General features: G+C 43.1%; 2 long non-coding RNA genes across 2 annotated transcripts in view; one reads left to right on the top strand and one right to left on the bottom strand.

Moving 5' to 3' along the window:
* Window positions 1–2,127: 2,127 nt before the first annotated feature.
* On the top strand, window positions 2,128–8,163 carry LOC137521954 (uncharacterized). Its single transcript, XR_011022242.1, has 4 exons — window positions 2,128–2,249; window positions 4,739–4,795; window positions 7,383–7,430; window positions 7,510–8,163. It is a non-coding gene; the product is annotated as an uncharacterized lncRNA (long non-coding RNA).
* Window positions 4,849–11,405, bottom strand: part of LOC137521955 (uncharacterized) — a 28,622-nt gene continuing 22,065 nt past the window's right edge. The window contains exons 2-3 of the long non-coding RNA XR_011022243.1: window positions 7,589–7,690; window positions 4,849–5,536 (exon numbers count right to left, since the gene is read on the bottom strand). This is a non-coding gene — a long non-coding RNA (uncharacterized lncRNA). The remainder of the gene's footprint in view (window positions 5,537–7,588; window positions 7,691–11,405) is intronic.

Below are 11,405 nucleotides of genomic sequence, written 5' to 3'. Positions count from 1 at the left end.
CCTTATCCACGCCCTTGTCATCTCCCGCCTAGACTACTGCCATTCTATTTTGTCTGGCCTACCCTCTAACCGTACTGACCCACTTCAATTGGTAATGAATGCGGCAGCCAGACTGATACATTTTTCTCACCTCAGCGCCGCTACAACTCCGCTCTGTAAAGCCCTACACTGGCTCCCCATCAGCTTTAGGATCAATTTCAAAATCCTGTGCTTGGCCTACAAATCAGTGCACAAGACCTGCCCGACCTACATCTCTGATCTGGTCCACAGGCACATACCAGCCCGCCCCCTCCAATCCTTCAATGACCTGCGCCTAGTCGCACCACGCATAACTCAGTCACATGCACGATTGCAGGACTTCACCAGGGCTGCCCCTACTCTCTGGAACTTGCTCCCACCAGCCATCAGACTCGCCCCCACCTTTAATACCTTCAAACAAGCTCTCAAGACTCGCCTCTTCACGCTCGCTACCCCCCTACACCAGCACCATAATATGTTCTGTTAGACACCCTCTCAAAAGATGCACCTATTGTCTCCACCCCCACCCTTTAGATTGTAAGCCTCTAGCAGGGCCCTCCTCACTAGTGTTTCCAGCTTGATTATGCAATCTTACTGACAATCACCACTCTTGTGGACTAGAACAGTCTCTATTTTGACCGATGACACTGTATTGTTATCAAATCATTTGCATGATCTTATTTTGTTGTGAGTTTCCGTATGTTCTACCTGTATGTTACCCCATTTATCTATTGTGCAGCGCTGCGTAATATGTTGCCGCTTTATAAATACAATAAATAATAATAAGGTGAAAATCACGGCTCCACCCCTAGTCACATTCACTTCGGCTCAGTGTGGCACATTGATAAGGCTCCCAGAGAAAAATGAAACTAAACCTATGTAATGATCCGCTCGGCTGCCTGCGCAGGCAGGCAGCTTTTTGACCACTGTTCAGGTCTGCATTTTGCAGGTCTCTGGAAGAGAGACCTTTTGTCAGTTTTGCAGCTTGCTGCTGCTGAGGAATTTGCATACGTTTGTCATGCAAACTGCCTAGCCACATCCTTTGTAGGCTTGCTCTATATATACCATGTGATTCCACAGTACGTCGCTGGTCATAACGTTTTGTCCTGTGAAACACTCCTGGAGTGTCAGCCATGCTTATTGTTTGAAGATTAGCTTAGAGTAATTCCTGGGACTGCATTAGGCATCCTTGCTAGAGCAGTCAGGATTGTATTATTTGTATTGCCTGTTCTGTCTGTCTGTGGGGTACTAACCAGAGCAGCGGTTGTTACTGCTAGGCCCTTCTGTTCATCTGTCGGTTGTGCTTGGATCGCACTAGCCTCTAGCGGTAGCGGCTGTGGATCCTTCTGCTCTCCAACTCTCTTGCTGTACTTGGATCGCACCTGCTCTGGCGGAAAGAGCAGTGGATCCAGCTCGCTCTGTTTCTATACTTGGATCGCACTCGCTCTGGCGAAAGAGCAGTGGATCGTATCTCTCACTTATTCCTGTTTTCGTGTATCTGTCTTGTCTGCTACGAACACTTGCTGGAGGCTCGGTGAGGTAACCGTTAAGCAAGCGCTCGCGTCCTCTGTTTCATGTTTGTCTGTCGGTGGTTAGTTAGGCGTGATTGCCTCTGTTGTGCTTAACACACGGAGACCGCGCAGAAAACGCGTTCGCTGTTGCGAATGAGTGCGGTGTTCGCGTTTAGTTAGCGTTTGTTATTTTCCTTATCTTCTCATTGTATGATTTGCTGTGCCTTTGCTACTCTCGTGCTATGCCTTGCTGTAGCCTTGTGTCACCTCTGGCAATCGCCTCTCTCACGATTGCGTTCCTGCTTCATATCTGCTGTTGTGTGTGCACCGTCGCGGGTTGGCGACTAGTTTGGGGCACATACATACATTCTATCCCTATGCTCATTCTCTTAGTTCTGCCTGCATGAATTACTGAACGAATTACATAAATTTTATATATTACATAAAGAGATTTCAGAAATAGTACTCTGCCTCTGCCTCGAGTGTGACTCATAAATAATTAATGGTTTAGTTATGCCAGTGACAACATGCATATTGCGACTCCCTTCCCTAAAATTAAATCATTCAATCCATCGTTAGTAGAAAGTTAAATAGTTCACCGTCTGCCCTCGTATTTCTTGTTCTAAGGTAAGCCCTATGGTGCACCTGCGAGGTCAGAGGTCTACCAAACAAGTCGGGCAGAGGACTGCGTCAGAGTGGAGAATATAAACACTAAGGAATGTAAGTACTGCAACAGTCCCTATTAATTATGATGATTTCTGGTGTTTATTGAAGCCTTTGTAGTAATCTGATCAATCTACTCATTTCTCTTGTGTAATTATGTTATGTATCTGAGATCAGAAGACTGGCATAGTTGGTAAGGAAAAGCTGGGAAAATCTGCAAGTTGAGTTTTCATTGCACTTTCACGTAGTAAAATTCTTCGCAAAAATTAAGTATATTATTGCATGCTCTACTGTATGGACTTCAGTGCATTTTGTGACAATTCCAGTCTTCACAAAAATAAAAATGCAACATGCTATTTTGCAGGGAAAAAAAATCGGTAATGTATGATTAATTTGGTTAAGGCACAAAGGGCCATATGCAATTAACTTTTTCACCTAAGTTTTTCCTACGAGAACATTTTTCATCTTCAATTTAAAATAACATTTTAGCACTTTGCAATGGAAAAAGTATCAATAAGTATGTAAAAAGTACTATCAAAATTATTTTGAGCATTTGTTTGCTTGCTGATGGTTTACATTTAATTTTATTGACAACTTTCAAAATATCACCTAGGAGAAAACTCAGGTGAAAAAAGGAATTGCATATGGGCCAAAAAGTGCTGATAATCACCAGGGATATGAGGAATTTTAAATAAAATGAAGAACAGGCTGTTTGCTAGAAGAATTTCATTTTTTTTTTACAATAAAAGCAATTTTTTAGATTGCTATATTTATAAAATTGAGAATTAAGCAAAAAAAAAAAAAAAAATTACCACTTTCCTAATTATCTGAACTTTGGTGTCCATTCATCACTTTGATAAAATGTTGTTCTGAGCTGAACACCACTTTGAGTTAAACACAATTAGTGCTGACCCTGTAAAGGAATATATACCGGTAATAAGACATAACTTTTAATAATCAAAGTATTGATTATTATTATTATAAAGTCACTGAGTGAGTTCCTAATCAGTTTGATGTAGGTTCCTGTGAGGCAGTGTTTGAGGTAACATTACATTGTAGTGATCACTCCCTTCCCTGTCATCAAGATAATAAAATATAACAGTAACCCTAAAAAAAAAAAACAACATGTTTCACCTCCATACAGGAGGCTTCGTCAGGGGTGAAAAAAAGTGCAAGGTGCCAGGGTAGAACATGCATGAAAAAAAGAACATATAAATATACAGTTTAATCACAATCTAGCAGCATTGTTTTTTCAAGTTGTACAGACAAGAGGTTTGTGCTGACCACTGCTGCTTCTTATAAATGGTACTTTATGAGCTTTATAGAGTTAAGCTTATGGTACTTTATACCTTTTTTTGCTGAACACCACTTTTTAAGACCCCATGAAGATCACTACTTGATGGTAGCAATCCCCAGAGAAATAGTGGCTGGATGGTGTGATGGTTAAGGGCACTGCCTCTGACACAGGAGACCAGGGTTCGAATCTCGGCTCTGCCTGTTCAGTAAGCCAGCACCTATTCAGTAGGAGACCTTTGGCAAGTCTCCGTAACACTGCTACTGCCTATAGAGCACGTCCTAGTGCCTGCTGCTCTGGCGCTTTGAGTCCACCAGGAGAAAAGCGCGATATAAATGTTATTTGTCTTGTCTTGTCTTGACATTGTGTGACTGTCCCATGCTGCATATTAACATTTATACATAGTATAAATAATAATATTTATAGTTTCAAACACCTATGGACATTCAACAAGACTATGCCACACATAAATAGGTTAGTTGATCTTCCAATTGTTCCAAGTTTTACCAGGGGTTGCTGTAGAGCTGAATGTCATACAGGTCATGATCCAAAACCTTGCAATCTTGGACTAGATTAGTCATGATTTATTTAGGCCCAGTGCACACTAAAACCGCTAGCAGATCCTCAAAATGCTAGCGGTTTTTGAAGCAGATTTCAGAGCGATTCTAGGCATTCAGTCCATATCCTCATGGCGAGAGTGCCCCCTCAGTATAGGTAGTGAGAGAGGGCACCTCCCATCCCTATGCAGAGGTTGAAGCATATCTCTAGGATTGGGCAGACACATGCAACCTGTCTTCTCCTAGACACATTATGGGGCAGATGGCACTTGCACCATAGAAATGGTGTACCTTGGAGGACACATGGGACAAGTTCATCCCTACATTGCTCTCTGCACATGGCCCTGCCCACCCAATTCTATGAGTGTACTGCCTGGGTGGGAGGTTAAAAATTGCATAGCAGGGCCAACCTTTCAAGGCAATAAGACTTGTCTTCCCCTTGTCCATGGAACAAGCGTGGAGGATAAGGTGTGGGCTGTGATTGCTGCCATTGTTGGCCATAATAGTAGAAATTCTGACTCCCAACTTAGCCCCCCGACACCACTGATTTATTTATTTTTTTACAAGATGTTCCTGCAGTGAGAATCTAGGCCACTGCAGTTATCTTTTAACTAAAAATGGTCTTGGCTTTTGAGAGGCTTATGATAAGATTGTGGTAATAATGCATGTAAACAAAGATATTTTCTTTTTGACAGCTCCAGGGACAGTTTGAAAAATGCTATGGACGTGCATCATACTACATATCGTTCTAGGTACAAATTCATCCACTCCAAGCTTCTGTTGTTCCTTTACTATTTTATCTTCGAGTCCAATTGGTGCAGATTGTTTCTCTCAATACAGACAACTATGAGATGAGCTACAAACAGGGACACGAATGCTGCAGCCAGACTCATCTATTGCTCTCTCTGCTCCTCCACCTGGTGCTCCTCCCGGCAGATCTCTTAATTGGCTTCTCTCACCACTCTTCATCTGCAGCTCCTTTCTGCAGATCTCCAAATTGGCTTCTCTCACCACTCTTCATCTGCAGCTCCTTTCTGCAGATCTCCAAATTGGCTTCTCTCACCACTCCTCATCTGCAGCTCCTTTCTGCAGATCTCCAAATTGGCTTCTCTCACCACTCTTCATCTGCAGCTCCAGCTCCTTTCTGCAGATCTCCAAATTGGCTTCTCCCACCACTCCTCATCTGCAGCTTTTCTCAGCAGATCTCTAAATTGGCTCATTCCATCACTTTTCATCTGTGGCTCTTCTCAGCGGATCTCTAAACTGCCCCCCATTTCACCTCAGAATCAAATTCAAACTACTGTGCTTTATCTTTGAATCATTTCACTGCTTGTATCCCACTTACACTTCTGATCTTCTCTACTGACTTTCTGTGATCCACTGATAACTTTCTCACTCATAACCTCTTCTCAAAAACTAGTCCAGGGCTACTCCTGCTCTCTAGAACTCTAATATTCATCCCCATTAGGCTTGCTTCTTCCTTTAAAGAGACACTGAAGCGGAAAAAAATATGATATAGTGAATTGGGTGTGTACTAAGAATAATTACTAGAAGATTAGCAGCAAAGAAAATATTCTCATACTTTTATTTTCAGGTATATAGTGTTTTTTCTAACATTGCATCATTCTCTAATATGTGCAGATTACACAACACTCAGCATTCAAAATGATTCTTTCAGAGCAGTCTGTGAAGTAATGACCTCTCCTGTAGCAGAGGAAAAGTAAATAGTCCAGGAACAGTTGAGATAATAAAAGTCAGATAACAGCCCTCTCCACGACTAACTTAGTCGGAGAGCTTAATGGCTTGTTTGCATAGAGATAACAACTGGAGTTTCTCAACTCTTCCTGTACTGGAAACAATTACACTGATGTATCTGATCTTAATGTTTTATTTCTTAGCTGTGCTACACATACAAATCATAATATCATCATTTTTTTTTCGCTTCAGTGTTTCTTTAATACGTGTTAAGAAGTTTTAACAAATTCACCTCTCAAACTTGTTCAACATTCCCAGAGAGTGGATTGGGGGTTCTCCCATATTTATGTAATTAGCATGGTCAGGTGTTTGGAGAAAGAGGGTGAACTCACAGCTGTATGCAGGTGGAAGGCATGGGGAGTTCATGGGCATGGCGATGTGTTAAGCCAAAGGAGGAAGTAGTGATAGTGACAGTATGGGGGAGACTTATGGAGGATTTTGGAAGCCTCTTTTTATAAGAGGACCTTAGATATCAACCTCCTCCCAGGAAAATTAGTAAATGGATACACTAGAAGGAATTCAATATTTTGACAAAGGTTTATACTCCTCTGTCTCCCCCCACCAAAAAAACAAACAAACAAACAAAAACAAAACAAAAAAACAACAACCCCAAAGAGTACATTTGGTAGCACAGTAGTATAGTGGCTATCACTCTCGCATTGCAGTGATGGGGTCACACTCACTAGATCAGTGATGGCAAGCCTTTTAGAGGCTGAGTGCCCAAACTGCGACCTACAATCGACTTATTTATCACAGAGCGCCAGCACGGCAATTTATATTGAAAACTGTGGATTTAGTTAAGAAAAATCAGCTCATAAGTTAAAGGCCACTTTACTCTATATTTAAAATGCAGCAATTACCCCCACGTATGAAATGCAGAAATTACCGATTACTCAAGCATGCTTCTCTCTCTCTGTCTGATTCCCTCTACTATAACTATAAGTTAATTGTCAGGAGGGGAACAGGGAGGTATTAATGCACAATGAGGCAGCGGGTGAAAATATAGTCCTCTTTCACCCGCCTGCCTCTCTGCGCTGTACTAGACTGGAGGTTTTCGGAGGAAAGGGGAAGTAAAGGGGGAATTATTATTAAAATTTAAATGTATTTTAATAATGGAAAAAAGTGGTGGTGGCCAGCAGCGTGTGTGTGCCCACAGAGTGGGCTTGGAGTGCCACCTCTGGCACACGTGCCATAGGTTCGCCACCACTGCACTAGATCAATCACAATTTGGGATGGAACACCATCTGCACAAAGTTTGTATGTCCTTATTGAATTTCTTTGGGTTCCCAGTTCCTTCAGTTTTCCCATCCCAAAAATAAAAAAAAAAGACAAGTTAAATGGCTTTCCTCAAAATTGGCCTTAGACTATGATGGACGTACTGCGATGGTAGGAATTCGATTGTGAGCCCCTCTTGATCTGGCACAACTGTTCCAGAAACCCTTGTGAATGCCACTGACCTTGTAATGTTTGCTTTGACATGAATATTTTTGTAAGATTTCGTTTTCTGAAGCTTGTTACTTATGCTATTTATTTACTGACTTTAACACGTGTTTCTTTCTGTATTTTTTTTTTATTTTTCTAAAGGGCTAAGTCCTCTGTTTGCCCAAAACCATGGAATGCCCAGAAACACCAGTAAGTCATCATACTTTGGTGGAGTGTGAGCAGTCAGCCCTGTATGTCCTATAACTAAAGATATCTTTTTCTCTTGCAGGAGACATATGCGATCTTCCACACCAGAAGTGGAAAGAATGTGGCACCGCCTGTCCACAGAGCTGTGACAATCTACATACCCCACCAGGCTTCTGCAGTTTGAGCTGTGTGTCCGGCTGTTTCTGCCAGGTTCCCTTCGTGTTTTTTAGGGGGAGTTCCGGAGCGTGCGTTTTACGCAAACTCTGCAGGAAGAACAAAGAACAATAAGTGTGTGACAATCATGAATGGGACATCATAACTGAATTTCAAGGAAACAATATTTTTTGATATAGTGGTTTCATTTCTTTTGAATTTTTATTGCTGGGATAATGTCCTTTCCTTTTTATCCTAAAATAACTCAAGAAAAAAGCCTCTCCAGTGGCGACGCGGACAACAACAGATAAAAGGGACAATTAGGACATCTGTGGTGTTTTTATTGCTTTTCTTCATCTCTCGTCCCTGGGCCTACTCGAGATTGGAGGCGGAACTGTGGTGGGAGAAGCTACTGCACGTTCAGTGGGGCGTAAAGGACAGGAAGGACAGAAAGACTGCGTATGGAGGAAAGGAGATTTTACTGCCTGCTTAGGAAGGAGTTCTTCACCTTAAAAGTCAATTACAATGTGGATAATCTTACCTCAGGAAATAATTGTGGCAAATTATACACTTGCATCTAAAATATGCTGGCACACTTTTGTTGTATTTAAGGGTCTTCACAATTATGATTTCTAGTTGTAGTATAGTGGTACCTTTTATTGGGCCAAGAAGAACATTTTATCTTTGTGTCTGTAACAATTGCGGAACTTTCTCCGTGATCAGCGCACAACGCGTGCGCTGACACGGCGGAAATCCTCCACAAGCGTATATTTGCAGGCACCCAGCAAAAGGTGCTACGCACCCGTAGAGGGAAAATTCCTGTCGGCAGATGGCGCTGGGGAGTGCAGAGGAACCAATCCTCTGTACCTCCACAAATGCCAGACAGGAATTGTATGAAGCGCAGAACGCAATCGCAAGAGAGGCGATTGCGAATGAGACGAGAAAAGGGACAGGTTGTATGTGTGTGCGCCAACCTAGTCGCCACCCCGCGACAGTGCACACACAACAGCAGATATGAAACAGGAACGCGTTCGCGAGAGGTGCGATCGCCAGACGTGACACAAGGCAGATCAGGACAGAATACGAGGTTAGCAAAGGCACAGCAAATAATACAATGAGGAGATACGGAAAATAACAAACGCTAGCTAACCACGACCACCGCACTCATTCGCAACAGTGCACGCGGTTATGCGCGGTCTCCACGTGATAAGCACAATAGAGACAAGCCCGCCTTACTAACCATCGACAGACAAACATGAAACAGAGGACGCGAACGCTTGCTTAACGGTTACCTCACCGAGCCTCCAGCAAGCGTCCGTAGCAAACAAGACAGACACACGAACACAGGGACAAGCGAGAGATAGGATCCACAGCACTAGCGAAAGTGGCTAGCGCGATCCAGGTACAGAGTAGCAGAACAGAAGGATCCACAGCACTAGCGGAAAAAGTGGCTAGCGCGATCCCAGGAGACAGGACAGAAGGATCCACAGCGCTAGCGAAAAGTGGCTAGCGCGATCCCCGGAGAGAGAACAGAAGGATCCACAGCGCTAGCGAAAAGTGGCTAGCACGATCCCAGGAGACAGAACAGAAGGATCCACAGCGCAAGCGAAAAGTGGCTAGCGCGATCCCAGGAGACAGAACAGAAGGATCCACAGCGCTAGCGAAAAGTGGCTAGCGCGATCCAAGGAGACAGAACAGAAGAGATAGCTGGTAGCAACCGCTGCACCAGCTATACTCCTAGAACAGAGATCAGAACCATTTCCTGGTGACCACCGCTGGGACAGGACAACAGCAACAGAACAAACAAGCAGATAAACAATCCTAACTGCATTAGGGAATCTGCCTAGCACAGTTTCCAGGAATTACTCTAAGCTGATCTTCAAACAAAGAGCATGGCTGACACTCTCCAGAGTGTTTCACAGGAAGACTCCTTATGACCAGCCAAGAATTGTGGGAAAGACATGGTACTTATAGTACACGCCTCCAATGAATGTGGCCAGGCAATTTGCATGACAACGTATGCAAATTCCTCAGCAAGCACAAGCTGCAAAACTGACAGAAGCTCTTCTTTCCAGAGTCCTGCAGCATGCAAACCTAAACAATGGTCAAGAAGCTGCCTGCCTGCACAGGCAGCTGAGCAGATCATTACAGTGTCTTTTCTTTCCTCTGGAATAACCAGTTCACCCCCAAGGGTTTTTACCCTAACGGACCAGAGCAATTTTCACCTGTCAGTGCTCCTCCTTTTTATTCCCTAATAACTATATTACTACTTATCACAAGGAAATGATCTATACCTCGTTTTTTTCGCCACCAATTAGGCTTTCTGTGGGTAGTACATTTTGCAAAGAATTTTTTTATTCTAAATGCATAAAAAAAAATGGGAAAAAATCGTTATTTCTCAGTTTTCAGCCATTATAGTTTTGAAATTAAACATTCTCCTGTGGATAAAACCAACACATTGTATTTGCCCAGTTGTCCCGATTATTAAGCCGTTTAAATTATGTCCCTATCACAATGTTTGGCGACAATATATTATTTTGAAATATAGGTGTTATTTTTCTGTTTTGTTTTTTTTCTTCTGCCCATAATTACAAGCCCATATGTAATAAAGTAAAATTAATTTTCCCTCATACAATATAGATTTAAAAAGCTGAGTCCCTAAGGCAATTATTTATTTATTTATAGCTGATTTTTTTTTTAAAGTGGTTTTTTTTTGGGGGGGGGGGGGGGGGGGAATGTAATTTATTAATTTTATTAATATTGTGTGGATATTATGTATTTGCCTGTATGTGCAATATACTTTTTGGCCACAAGATGGCGCTAGTGAACACTCTCCCATTAGGAAGTGATCACTTTTTTTTCTTTTTACATTTTAACAACTGTGACAGTTTCCTGTTTTGTGAATGGATGCGGCCGCTGTTCGCGGTCGCGTCCATTCACTCCAGGCAGTGCGATTGGGTAGAGGACCACCCGGTCCTCTTCCCCAATCACCCAGCACGGGAACCCGACAGAAACGGCGGCGGTAGCGGCGCAGACACGTACGGAGTGGCGGCGGGAACGCGCGACGTATTAAAACGTCATGTTGCCATTAATAGGGGAAAGCATGACGTTTTAATACGTATGTTTGCCATTAAATGGATAAGATACAGCAAGGTTCAAAAGGCAGAACTTGATGGACCTTTGTCTTAGTTCATCCTAGATAACTATGACAGATGGTTTTGAATCAGGATCATACAATTTATTGGCTAACTTAAAAGATTCACAGACAGGGGCGTAACAATAGACCCGACAAAGGTTGCAGCCGCAGGGTGGCCCAGAAGCATCAAGGGGCCCCGTGGGGGGAAACGTTTATTTTCCCGGTCCTGAGAGCAGGGAAGGATCTAGGGGGGGGGGGGAGGCATACGGGTCTCTTGCCCCAGGTGCAGTTTGTTGAATTGTCAAAAAGGCATCAAAATTTGGATGGGGAATGGCAGTTTAGGCGCCAAAACCTGACCTTGCCCCAGGCGCAACTTGGTCTACATCCGTCCCTGCCTGAGAGACTGACAACTAAGGGCCCAAAAAGTAAAAACTTTCTGCTCTCTGCACAATTGTTCTAATGACTGCATCTGCTCAGCCACTGATAAGGAATCATAAGGAAATTTGCAGACAAAGATTTGTAAACAGTCCCTATTCAGTTTTCAACAGACTCTTGTGTACAGTGCCCTGCCCCAACCTCTCTTCTACTCCCCAAGTGCTGTGTACTCTGGTGAGCCAGTTCTGCTCCATCAGAGATGGACAGAGTGAGTGTAATAAGCTGAGGCTGGGAGCACACTAGTCTGTCGGTTT

The sequence above is a fragment of the Hyperolius riggenbachi genome, chromosome 6 (assembly GCF_040937935.1).
Source record: "Hyperolius riggenbachi isolate aHypRig1 chromosome 6, aHypRig1.pri, whole genome shotgun sequence".
Lineage (NCBI taxonomy): Eukaryota > Metazoa > Chordata > Amphibia > Anura > Hyperoliidae > Hyperolius > Hyperolius riggenbachi.
This window is presented reverse-complemented; position numbering and strand designations above follow the sequence as displayed.